The sequence below is a fragment of the Rhinichthys klamathensis genome, unplaced genomic scaffold (assembly GCF_029890125.1).
Source record: "Rhinichthys klamathensis goyatoka isolate OS25496 unplaced genomic scaffold, OSU_Roscu_1.1 h1tg000090l_1, whole genome shotgun sequence".
Taxonomy (NCBI): Eukaryota; Metazoa; Chordata; class Actinopteri; order Cypriniformes; family Leuciscidae; genus Rhinichthys; species Rhinichthys klamathensis.
This window is the reverse complement of record NW_026606629.1, coordinates 2,452,736-2,473,146: the sequence shown is the minus strand read 5'-3', so window position 1 is coordinate 2,473,146 and position 20,411 is coordinate 2,452,736.

Here is a 20,411-nt window from a genome sequence, read left to right as displayed (position 1 = left end):
CCAAGTACAACCAGTTACACAAGCACATCCTTTTCAACATACAAAAATATCAGTCCCACCAGTTAACAAGTTATAGAGTTCTGCTTCCCACAGCTAAACAAGATAAAGCTTTCACACGTGATACTGCCCTGCTAAAAAAAAACAATAGAAACTATTACAGAAATTCTATTGGATTTAATGGTTTTCATGGGAATTTTATTGGTTGTAATGGGAATTCTGGTGGTCTCTGTGGGTCTCTACTGATATGTGTTGGGTTCTATTGGTGGGGGCATTAAATCCTAATGGAATATGTCCCAAACACAGAACAAAAAAGAATTCTGTAGTGGTTTAAATGGTAAAAGCCAATGGTTCCTATTGGTATTTTAATAGAAACCATTAGAATTTCTGTGATGTTTCCAACTTCTTTTAAGCTGGTCTGATCTTCTGTCCTTGTCTAAAGAAATAATTACACACACACATCATGCTTAATGTTTTATTATCAAGGTGAACACATGAAATTCTAGCCTGACTACGTCAGACTTCGTACTTCCGCTCAATTTCAGTTCGCTTCTGTACTCAGTCTGAGACAGCGGCCTATCTATCCGTTTTCCTCCGGCCTGAAAACAGCCGGGCCAATCAACGAACAGAGGGCGGGCTGAAAGCCGCGACGTAGTCGCTAAGCGCCGACTCCGAGTTTAAGATTAGGTCAGGGAAATCGAAAACGACCACGGATATGGGGGCGCGGATGCAATTCGCTCAGTTGTGGAGAATATTACCGGCATTAGCAAACTGAAGCCCGAACAAGAAGAGTGTGTATTAAACATTTTGAATGGAGGTGATGTTGTGGCCCTACTCCCTTTGGGAAAAGTTTAATTTATCAACTATTACCGATCGTCAGCGAGAAACTGGGGAGCCTTTTGACAGGTCAGTGTCTCCTTTCTTTTCCAGGTCTTAAATATTGCCATGACATGCTGTAATCTTGCAATTAAGTTGCAGCATTTCCGACAGACTCAAGATGAACAAAGAGCTGTGTTTAACAGAACTAATCCTAACTTTGACAGTTGGCTGCAAATATTTTTTTGTTTCTCTTTACTGTCAAATATCAGTTTAGAGGCCCTGATTTTACCGTGGATGCGTAGATTAACTTCGCATAATCTGCAAAAGTCGTTTACAGCCATGTTCACTCCGGTATTTCGCTCGCATCATCAAGTGCTTCAACCAGCAGGTTTACAGTGGAAGTTCGATCATAGATTTGAGTTCGATGCATGATGTCTGTGGTTCGATGTGGCTGTGTTGGCACATAACATATATCATATATAAACTTATCTGATTGGCTTACGAGTAACCAATGATTTTAAATTTCAGACAAGCGCCCCCTAGCGAGAGAGAAAACACTTCTCTATTATGCCATTCCAGACTCTGTCTACGAAGCAAAGTGAAGTAGCAGAGTCTGGTATTACCAGGCTAATGAAATTCATCAGTATCTGTAAAATTCACCTACATAAATGAGTAGGTGAATGATCTGAATTTGCCTGAATGAAGCTTCGAGTAATGAACCATTTTCGACACAATTGTATCAGAAAGCAATAATGCTTCGAAACGCTTCATTTGGCCATCACTAGCTCCGGGGTCTCATCGTTCCAGCGCGCCTTGTTGTAAAGTTGAAGATAGAATATCCACATATTGCTCCAGCGTTCATCCATCTAGCATGAGACAGTCCATATTTTTGCTCCTTTTAACTGGTCGGTGATTCTGTCACGTTTGGTAATACTATTGAAAACAAGAACACAGGAATTCAGTCCAATAATACTTTAATCCACAAAATAGAGTTACGCAGAAAAACACAACCGTTTACCACATTAAATACTGACAATCACAGACAAAGAACTGAACAAAACAGGGAGTACTTATACACATAGGTATCAAGGAAACTAACGATCAACAGCTGAACGTAATAAGTAACCAAGGAGACAAACTAGGAAACAATCAAGGCTAAACTGAACTGAAGCACAAATAGGTACAAACAGATAACTAAACTTTTATCCTGAGAGTGCCAACTAAAGTGTGTGAATTGGCACCATTTTGACTAATGGTGTTCAACCTTGAAATCCCATTTAAAGACCCTGAGGTAGAGGGCAAAATAGATTCCATCTGTAAGGGTTATGAAGAGGAAATATCTGACCTCATAATCGTTGAGAAGATTATGACCAATGATTGATAAGCTGACACGGGGCCTGCCAGCTGTAAGAGGTCTGGCCTTCAAACACAAGGGCAGAGTGAAATTGTAAAAATCAATCACAGTTAAGTTTGGAAGATCAATCTATCTGGACATATTTAAAGGACATTTTATCTTCCAAGGCACTCTCTGACATTTGTCTAAACAAGGTCAAAAGTAATGGAGCAGACAGCTTTCTGTCTAATGTCAAAGTGTTTCTTTTGTAGGGTCCCTCGAACCATTTAAGGATGCATATACATTCAGCAGCGTCTACTACAGTTTGTGACGTAGTGTGAAACAGTGACCTTTCAAAAACCTCTCTACTTCCAGTTTAGATGAGCTCAACACTGTGTACTGGAGAGTTAATACACGTGCATTACATTTTTCTGAGAACAAATGCGAGTGGTGCTCTAACAAGCCTTACTTTAGGTAGTAAACAACTTGTCCAAATGTTTTGTGAGGTTATTTCTGAAGGGAAAAACACACTGATGTTAATAGCATTGCGTCAGGAAGCATATGACTCTTTTGAACAGGCGGATGATCTGAAGGAGGAAAGGAAAGGGGAGAGAGACCGGGAGGTGAATTCGGGACAGTAGATGAGGATGACATTGGGTAAACAAGCTGAGACAACACCTTTATACACTTTATTTCGATAGTCCACTTTAGACATTCTACTAACTATAAGTAACTTTGCAACTACATGTTAACTAACTCTCATTAGAGTATTGGTAGAGTGTAGTAGACTGTCAGTAGACTGTTAGGTTATGGTTAGGTGTTAGGGTTCGGGTTAGTAGAATTAGTTGACTTGTATTTGCCAAGTTACTTATAGTCAGTAGATATCTGTTGGGGGACCATTAAAATAAAGTGTTAGCAGATATTAAGCAGACAGTCTAATACTCTAATGACAGTTAGTTGACATGTAGTTGCAAAGTTACTCATAGTTAGTGGAATGTCTAAAGTGGACTATCGAAATAAAGTGTTACCACACCCTTTGAATGAGTCAGTAGATTAAGTGCCCCACCTTTGTGATTGTAAATCATTCAGGGTGTCACACGGCACATTAGAGGAAAATATTGCTCATAAATTAAACTGCTCTTTTCACAGGAAATTCTTTTTGGGTTCTTCATGGTGGAAGTATTATATTTCATTAATCAACTTTGTTTCAGGTGTTTCCTTAAATGGACAGACCGTAATTAATTTGTTATATTGCACTGATATGGCAGTCAATGCATGGATGCATTGTTCTATTTTTTATGTGTAAACTTTTTTTTTAATAGAACTATACTTTTTACATTAAACTCTCTTCGAAGGATTTATTTTCTTTTAGTTTTTATTGCAGACATTTACTCTAAAATTCTAAATGAATCATACACTATCAATCAAAAGTTTGGATTGTTTGTTCATTCGTTCTTTCGCTTATGATACATTGACAACAAAAATAAATGTTCCTTGAGCAGCAAATCATCATATTAGAATGATTTCTGAAGTATCATGTGACAGTGAAGACTGGAGTAATGATGATAAAAATACAGCTTTGCCATAGGAATAAATTCCATTTTTAAATATTTAATTAGAAAACAGTTATTGTAATAATATTTCACATTATAACTGTTTTTACTGTATTTTTGTGCAAATATTTTTGAGCAGAAGAGACTCCTTTTAAAGACACTAAAAATCTTACCAACCCAAACCTTTAAACTATAGTGTGAGTAATCATTTTCATTATGATATCAAAGAAATAGGAGACTCAAGCGAAGTTTTCATTTTAATCTCATTACTATCTAGGGGAAACAATTGAAATATTAATTTGAAATATTAATCTCGCTTCTGTTTTTTCTTTTTCCTGTGGGTTTTTCCCATTTCATGTAAATGAAAATTAGTGCATACGAGGAATGCATAAGAGGTCCTCTTTTTAATAAAATTCGGTGAGGTTGTGTCTTTCTTCCCAGACTCAGCGATGCACCATCCACATAAGTGTGTTTGTGTGCATAAGCGTATCTGACTATGTGTGTGTGCGTAAGTGTGCACGCAATAAAGCAGTCAGTCTTAATCATCTCCTCTCCTCTCCTCGACACGTGAGAACTGCTTGGCGTCAGAGAGCTGTGAGTAGATAAAGCTTGATGTCACTGGGAGAACATCCCCTCCTCCTCCGCCTGTTCTGAGTCCAGATGGGCCACACTGATCCAAAGCACAGGAACTCCAGATATGCCAATATAAACTGATAAATTAACCATCTCTTGTTGACAGTCACATATTGTTGTAGATATTTATGGCTGTTTTGACCGAATAGAAGCCTATAAGTGATCAATAATGCCCCCCTCCTTTTCCCTGTGCACCTGTCACTCCCCGAAAAAGGGAATCTCCCTCATAAAAGGATTATTGGGACTTGAGTTAAGAGACTTACCTATGGTAATGAGATTAATGTGGAACTCTAGCCCTTTGGGTCCAATGGTGAGAGTGTCAGCATAGAGGCCACACACACACACACATGCTAGAATGCTATGCTGACGTCATATGCCAAACATGCATAAACCGATAGATAAACAAGAGACGTAAAAGACCACATGTAGGCTACAGGTGTTTGAAATTTCATGCAACCAGTAAAGAACATGCCTGGGTCCTCAAAATTTACCTCAGAATAAGAAATTCTATTTTGCATAAAGAAAATGCAATTGACTAATATTCTTGCAATAGACTATTTATAAAACTATTAGGATTTTTTTTTTTTATCGACATTATTTTGATTATAGTTGATAGTTCACCCAAAAATGAAACTTCAGTCATCATTTACTCACTCACATATCGTTCCAAACCTGTGTGACTGATTTTCTTCTTCTGATCACAAAAAAAATGTTGACAACCAAACATTATGGTGACCACTGACTTTCATTATGGCCAAAATGCAAACCAACAAACAATAAAACATTTCTCAGAATATCATATTTTATGTTACACAGAAGAGAGTCAAACGGGTTTGGAACGACATGAGAGTGAGTAAATTTTGACAGAATTTTCATTTTTGGGTAAACTATTCCTTTAAATATTCTAATATTCATAATCTGCTATGTATGTGTTCTAATATTTATAAATGTTAATGTTAAATCAATACATATAGATGTTATAATTATTGTTACGAATGTTAAATATTGCAATTTAAAAAAAAAGAAGGGAATTTGGGGATAAAATGTTCTAAATTGTCTTGTACATATGCCCCCCCCCCCCCCCCCCAAAAAAAAAATCACAATGCTGAAAAATGTTAATGGTCTTTATGCAAAATATATAATTTGTGTTCTGTTATTTAATGGTAAAATGTGACCTGAGAATGTTAACCTCTTTCAGATTAGTAAAAAAAAAAGGTCCAAACTAAGGTATAATACATTCATATTATTCCAACCAAACAAATAGGCTACACAATCACAAAGTAGAAGCAAAAGCAACTGAAACACGGGTGTGCATAAAATGCAGTTACAGTTAAAGTTACGAGAAAGAAGACAAAAGATAACAGAGAGTATTTGAGGAAGCAGCTGGGTGTCATTGCTCTGTCTGGCTGTGGGCTGTGTGGGTTCCTTTGCCGTTAATGACCGCAGTGGTGTAACACACGAGAGTAATTTACAGGTTTCGTGGAAGTCACATTTAATCTCACGCAATCCACGTCAAATATTCAGGAAAGGGAAGGCTTTGTTCTTTTATTGAACTGTTAGAAGCCAATCTTACTGAAACTCATGATTTAAAGCATAAGGAACAAGTGTTTGTAGGCTGAACGCTGCCATAGCATGTGCAGAGCAGGCGGTGACTCAAGAAGACTGCATGCTAATAGAACTGAGTCCAACCCTCAACAAACAGACATGATTCATCTCTGAAGGGACGTGTCCCTCATGTCTGCATAAATGAAAACTGACAGGACTCAGACATGTCAGATTCAGTCGCTCCAGGAACCCACCGAACGCACGACAAATCTGCAGAATAATGATAAAGCACATAAGAAGTGAACAACATCCCTTTATACCAACGCATCCCAATGAGATTACACTTTTGTAGCTAAATAAAGTGGTAAATTATGTTTTTTTTGCACAAACAAAGCATTCATGTCATAAAATTGAGGTTAACCACTTTAATGATGTCTTTACCTTTCTGGGGCTTGAAAGTGGTATTGCTTAGGAGGCTGTGTCAACGGAGGGAGAGAAACCTCTCAGATTTCATTAAAAAGATCTTAATTTATGTTCCGAAGATGAGCGAAAGTCTTACAGGTTTGGAGCGACATGAGAGTGAGTGATTAATGACAGAAGTTTCATTTTTGGGTGAACTATCGCTTTAAAAATGTAGCTGTTTATTATCTTAAAATCCTTTTACAGTGTGATACGAGAGACATAAAAGAAGCGCCGGACTCAAATACCCGGATGAGAGGTCATTATACAGCATTACTATTGACGACAGTCATTTTTGGGGAATAACCGACCTCGGAATGTCACGACTGACCAATCAGAATCAAGCGTTTCGGAGAGCTGTGTAATAAGCATGTACCAATGGGCAGTATGTAATTGGCGGTAATTTCATATCATATAAACAGTATATCACAATATAGTAATTAAAAAAAATAATCATGTGGTAATGTCATTTAGGTAATCCAGGAAATAAATAGGCCTACTTAAGAAATGACACTTTATTCAAATGAAAGGCACTGTAGAACTTAATGGATGCGAAAACAAATAGGGCTGACAACAAGTCTGTGCAAAGGCAGGTTTAAAATTAGTACCAGTTGACACATTTCTACAGTTGTCTGGTAAATGCCGCCCAGCCCTAATGTGAACTCTCTTTTGGAACAGTCTTCACGTCAGGAGTGGGCTTACGATGTCATAAAAAGCTACCTACGTAGGCAGATCACTCGGCTTTGGAAGAAATCCACACTGAGGACCAGCCGCACTCTTTAGACCCTTCATTCTGAGCTCTCCACAGTAATCAAGCAAGTTAAGACTAACCTCAGCTGAACAGCAGCAGCATTTGCGATCAGGTGACTGCTTTAAACTTGCCAAACAGTTGGTGAGGTATGAGGACAGGGCTGTGATGTAACCTATCCTCTGCATTTTGAGACCTGAAGCTGGACGAGACACGGGCCCAAGTCGTTTTAGCAGAGCTTTGGTCTCATTTGAGGATGTGAACAACTGCTCTGCCACATGTGTAAAACGCCAGTGGAATAAAGTAGGTTTTTTGGATTAGGAGCATGATTGCGAACATACCGGTCTGTTACGTTCACCGCAGAATTTCCGGTCTTTCATTCCTGCACAGAAGGAAACATCAATCTCTCCCTCCTCATACTCAGGAAGTCTTGTGTAATGTCTCATTTTTGTCTCACCTCTTTCAGCTGGATGTGCTGTTCATGTGCTGCACACATGCGGTTTCCCTCTCTCTCTCTCTCTCTCTCTCTCTCTCTCTCTCTCTCTCTCTCTCTCTCTCTCTCTCTCTCTCTCTCTCTCTCTCTCTCTCTCTCTCTCTCTCTCTCTTCCTCCTTTTCTTCCTCTTATCTCAACAGTGCACCTGCAAGACAAGGAGACTTTCCATATGCAGACTGCAAAGAAATGTTATTCCTCCCACTCTTTTTTTCTTTTTTCCTCCACCGTCTCCACATGCATACGTGCACACAATACGAGCACACTTTCCGTCCCTCTTCCTTAAAATACTATTAAAGAAATACACACCATCGCACAGATGCATTACAGTAGAGGAACTACGTCAGCGTGAAGCTTGAGTAACAAAAGACAGACTCCATGAAGAAAAGAAATGAGAAAGAGAAACAGGAAAGGGAAACTTTGTCTGAGGTAATCTATCAAAGTAAGTCTCAATTGGTGGGTCTTTTCTAATGAAAAGATCAGCAGGGGAAAATACTAAATGCATACTAGAAGCAAATAATAAAATGCACTAGATTTGCATAGTTTGTATAAATAAATAGGCTTATCAAATTTTAACAGTGAGGAAAAGTCTTTTCCCATATCTTTTGTTGTTGACGTCAAAATGTTAAAATGCCGTAATCCACAAACAGTGCTGGGTAGATTACTTACAAATTTTAGTCGGTTACTGATTCCAAATTACATGAGAATAATTGTAGTTAGTAACGTAATCCATTATATTACACATTTAAGGTAATATAATCCGACTACTTTTGGATTACTTTTAGATTACTTTTGAACTAACTCGTTTATACTTACAAATTTTAGTCGGTTACTGATTCCAAATTACATGAGAATAATTGTAGTTAGTAACGTAATCCATTATATTACACATTTAAGGTAATATAATCCGACTACTTTTGGATTACTTTTAGATTACTTTTGAACTAACTCGTTTATCACATTGATTTGAATAGGATAATATTGTACCATATTGATAAAAATATGCAAAGAGAAAAAAAAATATTCCAATCTTTGTTATCAATAACATGAAGTGCATTAAATATTACAATACGGGTCAGGGTTTCCCAGACTAGGGCTTGAACTGTACTGTAACTGTAATCTGAATACGAGTATTTTAAAATGTAATTACATGTAATCAGTTACTATAAAAAGGACAAACTACGCATGGTAAAAGAAAATACATATAAACAGCCCATCTGAAAAAACAGACAACAATGTTTTTGTGCTGTGAGGTGAAGACCAAAATTATGTTTTCCTATTCAGTTTATCTCAATAATTGGCTTATGTTAATACTTTTCCTATGTAGTTCACAGTAAAATGAATCCGAATTTGTTCAACTAGCTTTGTGTAACAGTCCACTGGTGTAAAACCAACAAGGTGTTAAGAGTGTTAAGAGTGAATGACTATTGGGAAATTTCTGAAACTGAATTGTGTCAATGGAGTTACTGGCAGAGGAAAGTCAAACAAAATGTGATACATTATATAGGGGTGTAACGATAGCCTCATGTCACGATTCGATGCATACTGTATCACTATACTGAACTCATGATGCAATATTATTGCGATACTCCAAGACACTCAGGTTAACAAAAAATGTACTGGTAATTTAAAATGCTAAATTTGATATTACATTGTGGGTGTAAATGAATATGCTTGGACTTGGTGCTGATAACCCAATGCACCGGACAATGGTGAGACCAGAATAAAAATATTAATGCTTCTGAAGCTGAAAATACAGAATTATTTTAGACAAATATGCTTACACTCTGTCACTGACTAGATGTATTTAAAATAATGTAGGCCACTTTTTACTGGTAACATAAGACATGGCATTATCATTACCCACAAATATTCCCCCATTGCATAATTATACATTATATTCAACATTATATATAGTAGTTTAATATAGTACTGACACTAAAACTCTGAAAACTGATTTTTTTTCTCACAGTAATTTTTTTATTTTAGTAATTTAGTAAAAACTATACACAATACATATTGTTGCATTTTTAATTGCGATATATTGTGACACGATATATTGTTACACCCCTAATATTCTATAATATATTATTTTAATATCAAATAATAGACTCACCTAAAGGATTATTAGGAACACCCTTTTCAATTTCTCATTAATGCAATTATCTAATCAACCAATCACATGGCAGTTGCTTCAATGCATTTAGGGGTGTGGTCCTGGTCAAGACAATCTCCTGAACTCCAAACTGAATGTCAGAATGGGAAAGAAAGGTGATTTAAGCAATTTTGAGCGTGGCATGGTTGTTGGTGCCAGACGGGCTGGTCTGAGTATTTCACAATCTGCTCAGTTACTGGGATTTTCACGCACAACCATTTCTAGGGTTTACAAAGAATGGTGTGAAAAGGGAAAAACATCCAGTATGCGGCAGTCCTGTGGGCGAAAATGCCTTGTTGATGCTAGAGGTCAGAGGAGAATGGGCCGACTGATTCAAGCTGATAGAAGAGCAACTTTGACTGAAATAACCACTAGTTACAACCGAGGTATGCAGCAAAGCATTTGTGAAGCCACAACACACACAACCTAGAGGCGGATGGGCTACAACAGCAGAAGACCCCACCGGGTACCACTCATCTCCACTACAAATAGGAAAAAGAGGCTACAATTTGCAAGAGCTCACCAAAATTGGACAGTTGAAGACTGGAAAAATGTTGCCTTGTCTGATGAGTCTCGATTTCTGTTGAGACATTCAGATGGTAGAGTCAGAATTTGGCGTAAACAGAATGAGCACATGGATCCATCATGCCTTGTTACCACTGTGCAGGCTGGTGGTGGTGGTGTAATGGTGTGGGGGATGTTTTCTTGGCACACTTTAGGCCCCTTAGTGCCAATTGGGCATCGTTTAAATGCCACGGCCTACCTGAGCATTGTTTCTGACCATGTCCATCCCTTTATGGCCACCATGTACCCATCCTCTGATGGCTACTTCCAGCAGGATAATGCACAAAGCTCGAATCATTTCAAATTGATTTCTTGAACATGACAATGAGTTCACTCTACTAAAATGGCCCCCACAGTCACCAGATCTCAACAAAATAGAGCATCTTTAGGATATGGTGGAACGGGAGCTTCGTGCCCTGGATGTGCATCCCACAAATCTCCATCAACTGCAAGATGCTATCCTATCAATATGTATGGGATGATTATAGTATCAAAATGCTTAACACGTGCAAGCACACTTATCAATGAACTTGATACATGTTGCAGAAATGTTTTATCCATGCCTTTCAACTTGCGTGTGCAAAATTCAAAATTGAATGAATGTGAAGCAATTTGTACAAATAGAGACATTTTTGTGAATACAAATGTTTTCCTTTGTATTAGTGTATCATAATTTGCACATGCAACACAGAAGATGTGCATGTGTGGATCAGGTAACACGCGTGCATTCATTGACGTCTTTTCTTTGTCGATCTCATTTGATTCATTTGGATTTTGAGACTTTCTTTTCGCGGTTTTTAAGCATTTCACAACCCACACACAAACAACTACAAATGAATAGGCCTAGTGCTAATTATTAATGTGTGCACAACTACCCATCTATTTGACAAATTCACAAATGTGCGTCACTACATTTAAACTAATACAATACAACTTGTGTGTGCAAAATCCAAAATCACATGAATGTGCAGCATTTTGTACAAATAGAGATCGTTGTTAATACAAAACCTCGATTTTGTATTAATGTAGGCCAGAATTTGTGCATGCAACAAGTAAGATGTGCAGGTGTGGATCAGGTGACACGCGTGCATTCATTGACTCGTTTCTGAGTCGATTCTATTTGATTCATTTGGATTTTGAGACTTTCATTTCGCGGGTTTCGCCTTCCACGATCCACACACAGCTGTCTGAGAAAACCTGCTACCACTAGATGGCAGTATTCTGCTAAAACAGACAACGGCAGCATAATCAGGCGTTCTTCCGCATTTAAGACGCTTAATGAGAGTGATATTGAAGCACCAAATTTAGTACACAATAATATAGGCCTACCCTATTAATAAAGCATATTTTATAGAGGCAAACATTACATCAGATTATGAACAACACCCATAGAAAACCATTATAAAACGCTTAACGTGCAATCGCGCGTTGCATGATAGGTGTATTGGCTACTGAGTTTAAATATCACCGTCTTACTGCATTGACGTTAAGCTTTTTCTTTATAATATGCTCTATGGGAGGAAAACTATATACATTTTATTAACTTGAAACGCCGTACGTTGCGTTCATGTAGTCTCTTGTCTGTAGGCTATATAGTTTTCCTCCCATAAAGCATATTATAAAGAAAACTTTGGATTGCACGTTAAGCGTTTTATAATGGTATTCTATGGGTGTTGTTCATAATCTGATGTAATGTTTGCCTCTATAAAGTATGCTTTATTAATAGGGTAGGCCTATATTATTGTGTACTAAATTTGGTGCTTCAATATCACTCTCATTGAGCGTCTTAAATGCGGAAGAATGCCTGATTATGCTGCCGTTGTCTGTTTTAGCAGAATACTGCCATCTAGTGGTAGCAGGTTTTCTCAGACAGCTGTGTGTGGATCGTGGAAGGCGAAACCCGCGAAATGAAAGTCTCAAAATCCAAATGAATCAAATAGAATCGACTCAGAAACGAGTCAATGAATGCACGCGTGTCACCTGATCCACACATGCACATCTTACTTGTTGCATGCACAAATTCTGGCCTACATTAATACAAAATCGAGGTTTTGTATTAACAACTATGTCTCTATTTGTACAAAATGCTGCACATTCATGTGATTTTGGATTTTGCACACACAAGTTGTATTGCATTAGTTTAAATGTAGTGACGCACATTTGTGAATTTGTCAAATAGATGGGTAGTTGTGCACACATTAATCATTAGCACCAGGCCTATTCATTTGTAGTTGTTTGTGTGTGGGTTGTGAAATGCTTAAAAACCGTGAAAAGAAAGTCTCAAAATCCAAATGAATCAAATGAGATCGACAAAGAAAAGACGTCAATGAATGCACGCGTGTTACCTGATCCACACATGCACATCTTCTGTGTTGCATGTGCAAATTATGATACACTAATACAAAGGAAAACGTTTCTATTCACAAAAATGTCTCTATTTGTACAAATTGCTTCACATTCATTCAATTTTGAATTTTGCACACGCAAGTTGAAAGGCATGGATAAAACATATCTGCAACATGTATCAAGTTCATTGATAAGTGTGCTTGCACGTGTTAATCATTTTGATACTATAATCATCCCATAAATATGGGCCAACATTTCTAAAGAATGCTTTCAGCACCTTGTTGAATCAATGCCACGTAGAATTAAGGCAGTTCTGAAGGTGAAAGGGGGTCAAACACAGTATTAGTATTGTGTTCCTAATAATCCTTTAGGTGAGTGTATATTCATATATTGGTGTTTCAGTTACTTGAAATAACAATCAAAATAACCACAGTCAAAACTGGTATTTATGGAAATTGATATACAGTATAACTCAAATTAATATTCCATGTCCAAATATTTATTTATCTGGCAAGTATAATAAGCAGGATAATGTACAGCCAGCCTGTTCTTTCACAAAATAAACCCCTTCAGAGTGACAAGACCCCTTAGCTTATAGTTTATTTTGCGATAATGACCAGTTAACTGTACATTAACACTAATTTGTGTGAATCAAATTTGTGCAATTCAAAGTTTTCCATCTGATTTGTTTTTAAGATCTTTGTTCGTGGCAGGGTTGTAAGCAGCCATATTGTGCTGCCAGAAATCTACAACCCAAATAAACATCTTCAACAACAAAAACAGCCTCCCACTATTCATTACCAGAACTGCATGTGCTGAATGCAAGGCCCCAGTGTGTGTCGGCGGATGTGTGCTGCGGGTATTTTTAGAGGTGCCTCACATATGCGCAGTTGATGTCTGTGGCTCACTCATATGGCTAAATGTGGACAGCAGTTTGAGCTCTCGAGAACACATGAACAAACGTGCGTACTACTTTACAGCCAAACACGCAGGGCCTCCATGTGCACCCACCCACAGCACGAGAAACCATTACACTGTACATTAAGCATGAATGATCTGCTTCCAAATCATATAAATCGTCCAAAATGTGCATGTAAGTTTTTAAGTAATCGAAATACCCTTACACGCAGTGATGTAAAAAGTGTGCTGTCAGAGGCTACCAGAACTGTCACACAAAAAATTTAATGATTTCACACTGGCAGTATGAATCTAGTGCACCATGTCACAGTCTCTTTTATGCTAGCATGTTAACCCTTCAAGGATTATTGGCATCTGTTAACTGGATCGTATTAATAATACACTAGAGGGTTATTATTATTGCATTACCAATATATTTTTTATTGTATTTTATTGGGATTTTACCATGGGTACGGGGTGCTTTTAGGTACAACATGAAGCAGAGGGACAATTTGGCTGATAAATGCACACTTTGTGACTGCACATGCTATATTAATATGTCAAGTTGCTACATTGTTTGGCAACCACAAACAGTCTAATGCATAATGCCAGCCTATGGTCTTCATTGGCTTCTTTGACCATCTCTCAAACACTGTAGTGGTAGTTGAGGCCTGGAAGAGTTTGGTTCATGTTGTCGACATGTCGAGAAGATGCTGTTTTTAGATCTTCGAATCCAATTTTCATGCACTTCCAAAGGATGAGGACTTGGGCTTGAATTGAAACGGTAAAAATACGGCATTGTTTCTGTTCGTATCACTGTGTATTCAAGTGCCGAGGAAGCTAAAATTCAGATATGGTAATGGCTGTTTCATTTCCGAAATGCGCTGTAAGCGGTAGACCAATCACAATTAACTGGGCCATCTGACCAATCAGAGTAGAGTAGGCTCTCAGAAAGGAGGGATTTAGAGAGACTGAATCATTGATCCAACCATTTCAGACACTGTGAGAAAAGAGGTGATTCTGCAATGTATATTATGAGAAAATTACGGTGTATTTTTTACCTTAGATGCATGTAAATCTATTGTAGGAGACTTCCAAAATAAAAGTAGGAACCTTTAAAATAGTAATAATAATAACAATCTTGTTATAGCACCTTTCCAGAGCTCAAGGATGCTTTACAATGGTGGTACAATAATACACAGACAATGACAGTCATAGGCAAACACAAATGATGATGGCATGACATTACAGTATCACTTTTCCAATTATACAATCGTTGAGAACGACTCCATGCATAATTTAAGACATATAGCATTTGTGTTATAGCAGAAAACAGTTTTTGAGTTGAAATATGAACTCCGCGATTGACATTGTGTTGAGTTTCAGATCTTGGGTGCTACTGCAGTACAATGATTGACCTGAAATCTAGGGACAGAGAGGAACCATTTTACTTGCTAAATTAAAATTTATTCTCTCTTATTGTTGTTATGATTATTACTAAAAATGTACATTTTTAGCAAATTTCTTAATGTGTAGATATTTGTATTAACATATAAAGACTGAACATTGATGGGGCACATCTGGGGAGACATATGGTTACACACTGTTTGGCACTGCAAGGACGATCAGCTGTCCTTCCCGTCTCCCTGTAGCACTGTCTTAGGCATCTCACATTACAGTTTATTATTGCTCTGGCCACATCTGCAGTCCTCGTGCCTCCTGCAGCAGGACTATGGCATGTTCACAGCTGATCAGGGACCCTGGGCATCTTTCTCCTGGAGTCAGTAGAAAGTCTCTTTAGTGTCCCAAGTTATTAGTGTCTTAAGGACTGTTGCATGTGCACAGGTGCATGTGCAAGAATTATTTATGGTTCATTGAACAAGCATGAAAAACACTGTTTTTTTTAAAACCCTTTCCTAAAAAGATCTGTAAAGCTTATTTGGATTTTAAAAACAGTATCTTGAAAAGGGCATCAGTTGGGTGCCGAATGTAAAAATTCCGTTCATTTTCTCGGAATTTATTTTTAATAATAACTTATGAACAGTTAAAGACAGACCTACTGTTGGCTACAAGGTTATTAATTGATGGTATTTGCCTTTGTTGAAGCTTCATGGGATTGTAGTTCTTTACCTCATTAAAGACATTCAGTTTTAAAGTATAGAGTTCGTCCCAGATCCAAGTGGGTTTGGGTCCAAGAATCCAAGTGCCAGACATGGGTTAAGTATTAGTATTAGTTTTGAGTTTTAGTGGCCTTGGGCAGTTTTAAATGAATGTGCTTTTACAAAATGGATCTCTGAAGGCCTAAATTCTTTTAAAATACACTTTTAAATGATGTTTCTTATTTGTAATCTCTGATTTCGGTCTATGTCATACCCGGTCCTGCAGGCTGTGCAGAGGTCGCTGCTTATTACATGACACCTACTTACATTCGGGTCAAGTCAGGATTATAAAAATAATGCCATAGGGTCAAATCAGACTGCCATTTTGAATGATCCATGTTAATTTTCCATCCTTGCTTTTTCTCATTACTTCCACACAATTGCCAAAGTAGCCAGAGCTACTTTTGTCTTTGCATGACATGACAGAAATGGGCAAAATGACATATCTATGCAATTTCCCACAAAATCTGTCCCGACAGCTCTAAAAAAGAAATCATTATTATAATTTATGAGAGTGTATATGGGTAAAGATCTAATTTTATTTTTAAAAAGTTACAGTACGAGTTATATACATACACACATATACATATACATACACATACACTCATACATATACACTCTATATAGTGCTGGTGATGAGGACTATATGAGATCCAGGTAGATGGGTAGATAGATCGTAGTTAGGTGCCGAGGAGGAGGATGGGAAATGCTGTCTGTGACAAAATCAAACTAATGTTGTGATTCACCTCGTGGCTGGTTATTATCAAACCATTAAACTATTAAACGTTTCAAAAATCCCTATGACAAAAAAATGTATGGGAAAAATACTTTTGGAAACAAGGTTGCTTAAAAGTGGGCAGACACTGTTATATAACATGTTATTGTTGTTACCATAATTTTATAGAGGCAAAAAAATTTAAATTGTGTATTACACAATTGTGTATTGCAAGGCTGAATTTTTGGTGCAACATGCAGCTTCTTTTGTGCAGGGCTTCAATAAAAGTGCAGCAAACGCATTATGTTAAAAGATCTAACCTAATAAAATGCTATACGTATTCGTTTATTATCATCGGAATAAACAATTTTTCAGCCATCAAGCTCATCCACATCAATCAGAATTTAGTTTCAGAATATATTAAAATCAACCGGTTAACATACAACACTGTCTCTCTTTCCCCCCACACATTCATAAACAAACACAGGCACATGCAAATTACATTTACTGCGGGCAGAACATCGTCTCTATTCAAAACGCTATCTCATTCTCACGCTCTCCTCCTCTCACAAGCACACAGATCCAGCAATGATGTGAAAAGCATTAGACTTGACGGTTTTCCTGGTTCTCTCCCCTGGGCAGATTGAATCGTCACAGTGAAGGCTGGTATAAATATTTAACCTGCCTCCTGATGGGGTCACCCTGTCCGGGGCTGTTGGTTTTTCACAACAGCCCGCATGGTTCGTGTCTTACACACACACACACAAAACTAGGGCGATGACCCGACAACAACCTCAGAGACCTCACACGTCAAACGAACACATGAGCGAGCTGATATATTGACCTCACACCCTCATCTCTCAAAGCATCTGGACGCTCACAGTGCAGTCGCAGCGGGCTGCCCCATCTGATTTCATCCCCATTGGCTACAACTCTCTCACACACTGTGACATTTACGCAAGACAGATGAAACACATGCACATGACCCAGCAGGGAGGCTTATCGTGCACGAAACGAACCAGTAAGTGACACCATGACGGCACAAGGCCTTTTTATTTGTGTTTGTGTGTGCATTTGCACACACACCTGAGCGTCACAACCCTATTAGCCATTCCCATGAATGAGGCATGAAAATAATGAGGTTTTTTGTTAGACCTTCCATGTACCTCACTAACCTGACAATATTTGTCTCATCATAAGTCATGAATCACTGTTTGAAGGCATAATCCGAACCCTTACCCCAAATCTACTCTTAGTCTAATTATAACCTTATCCCTATAGTCTTGACCCTCAAACAGGCCTTTAAAGGGCTCTCACAAAGTCAGGACCAGACAAAATGTCCTCACTTTACTCTCTTTGTCCATACACAGTGAAAACCTATAAATGGTTTAGCATCACATTATATGTAATTTTAATGTAAAATACTGTCTGAAAATACAAATCTGCATTTATTTTGTAGAATTACTATATAAATTCCAGTGAAAAGCAGTTCAGAAGTTCTCAGTTTTAATTTTAGTTTTGTTTATTCTTATTTTTGTTATCAGTAATGTACATTAGGGTGTTTTGTGTTACATTTTGGGTTATGTAATATATTTGTATTTTTTTTCGTGTCGTGTGTTACCCTGATGATGTTTTGTCTTTGCATCTATGTCCCTGTGTAAGTATTGGAAATGTGTGGCCCATCTTTCTACCCTACGGTCTGTATTATGGTGGTTATAAATACACTATAAGTTATCAAACGTACAGGCAAAATATGCCATCCTTGCAATAACGGAAACATTGACCTCATATTTTTTATGGTGAATTTCTGGCAACCATTGCTGCTGTTTTTTGTACTATACATTTTTACAAGATATTATATTTATAACAGGCTAACCCTACTTGTTTGTGCATTTTTAGAATAAAAACCCTTATTATGCTGTAATTTTTATGCAATTTATTATTTACACTATCAATGGAAAAATTAGTCTGCAGCAGTCGGTACAGATGGGACAAGGGTCACACAAGGTAAAAGTCGGAGCTCTCCAAAAATTCTGAGTTTACAATTTGAAATAATAAGTACTACGAGGACATGAACGCTTTTTACGTCGGGATCTCGTAATTGCGGTAATTCCAACATGGACATGAATGCACCTTTAATTTGGCAAAAACTTTACAAAAAAGTTCAATAAAATGGTTGTAGAAAGTTTTATAATCTAAATTGATCATTTAATTAATTTAGTTAATGCATTAGATATAATGAACTAGCAACATTTATTACAACATTTATTAATCTTGGTTAAAATTAATTTCCACATATATTCATACATTTTAAGTTCTATGTATTAACATTTGATAAGATTATTAATGAATGGATGAACAATAGTATATTTATAAATTACCGTTAATATTTATTAAATGTAAAATGCTGTAAAAGTATTATTGTTAGTTGCGTTTATGTTTATGTTATGTTACCTAATGCGTTTATGCGTCTAACTAATTGAACCTATTTGTTAAGTGTGTGAATCCTTTTGTCAAATGACGACATCACTAAATATTCCCAAAGGGAGGTTGTCACATTTATCTCACTGTAGGGTGCAGATTTGCCAGCAAACTAGTAAGTACACACACAGAGACACACACACACACACACATTCAAAACATAATTAACTGATGAAAGGTCAAATCTCGGTTCCACGCATACTTTTCAAACCCGACTGGAAGCAACACCTTGAGTTCTATTTTAACCTCTAAAGACGTGGAGACATACATATAGACCAGCGTCTGCATTATTGTCACAACTCTGCGTCATCGCCTTTCATCATCCCTGCGCTCACAGACCTGACTCATGGATCACAAAAAAAATGCATTTGTGGGTCTCGCATTGAGGCTAGACACACACCTACCTCTGCTCTTTCTTTTGAACAGAGGTGAACCATCACCACTCTGTGTCAAGGCGTTTGTATTGATTGCTCTGTTGTGTCACCGTAGGACTGGGTCATTTCTGACGCACCTGCAATGACGCCCCCCACCCCCATGGTCAGTCTGACCGACCTAGACAAACAGAGACAGGGTAGGAGGGAGTGCTAAAAACAGTTCGATGTTTACCAACTGATAGCGTACGAACCCACATTCCTCTGGTTGAGATAACAGCAGAGCTCTGGAAAGCAGACTGGGATCAGAGCCATGCAGACGGGTACAGGAATTATATTGCAATCAGAAAGTATTCACACTGAATACTATTTTATGTTGCAGCCTTATGCTAAAATGCTTGACAGTGCAGTGAAAGAGGTTTCAAAGACGGATGTTGTCACGGTCTTGTGACCAAAGATAGCCTGTGATAATTTAGCACGATCATCTCACGGTGCGTGTGCTGCTACGATCTAGCCAGTAAAAACGTAACATGAAATGGCGTATTGATCAACGCAACATGGCGCTGAAACTTGAAACTACCTCAAGCTCCATTTGCAAAATTGGCATGCCAAGTTGGCCTCTTTTCCCTAGCCACATCCATATTCTCCTCTTACGCTTCCTCCTCTTTTTTTCAGCGCACATAAAAATTCATCTTGCTCTATTTGTTTACCACTAGCGATTTATTCTTCTATACTAACTTGAGTTGTAGCCTACGATTCAATAGGTGCCATCATCGTACAGTCTACATACATGTCATACCCAAGTTTATTAGATCCATGTCGTACAGTGTGTGTTTTATAATGATCTTATAGGATTGCTGAAATCGAACAGTCTGTAGCAGACATTAAAAAAGCTATAATAAAACAAATCTCTTATGAGTAGGTAAGTAGCTGTTGCCACTGTTGTTTTGACCTGTTGAAATCGATTGTTTTAAAATGTTACAAGTTTGCCAATGCTGACATTAGACAATGGAGGAAGTTTTAAGTTGGCAAGACTATTTATAGGCAAACAGACCAAAACAGTAAGTGGTTTAGAGACTGGCATTGTTACCAACATAAACATTGTTTTGTGAACCTATAGTCAATGCACAGCAAATGTGATCATA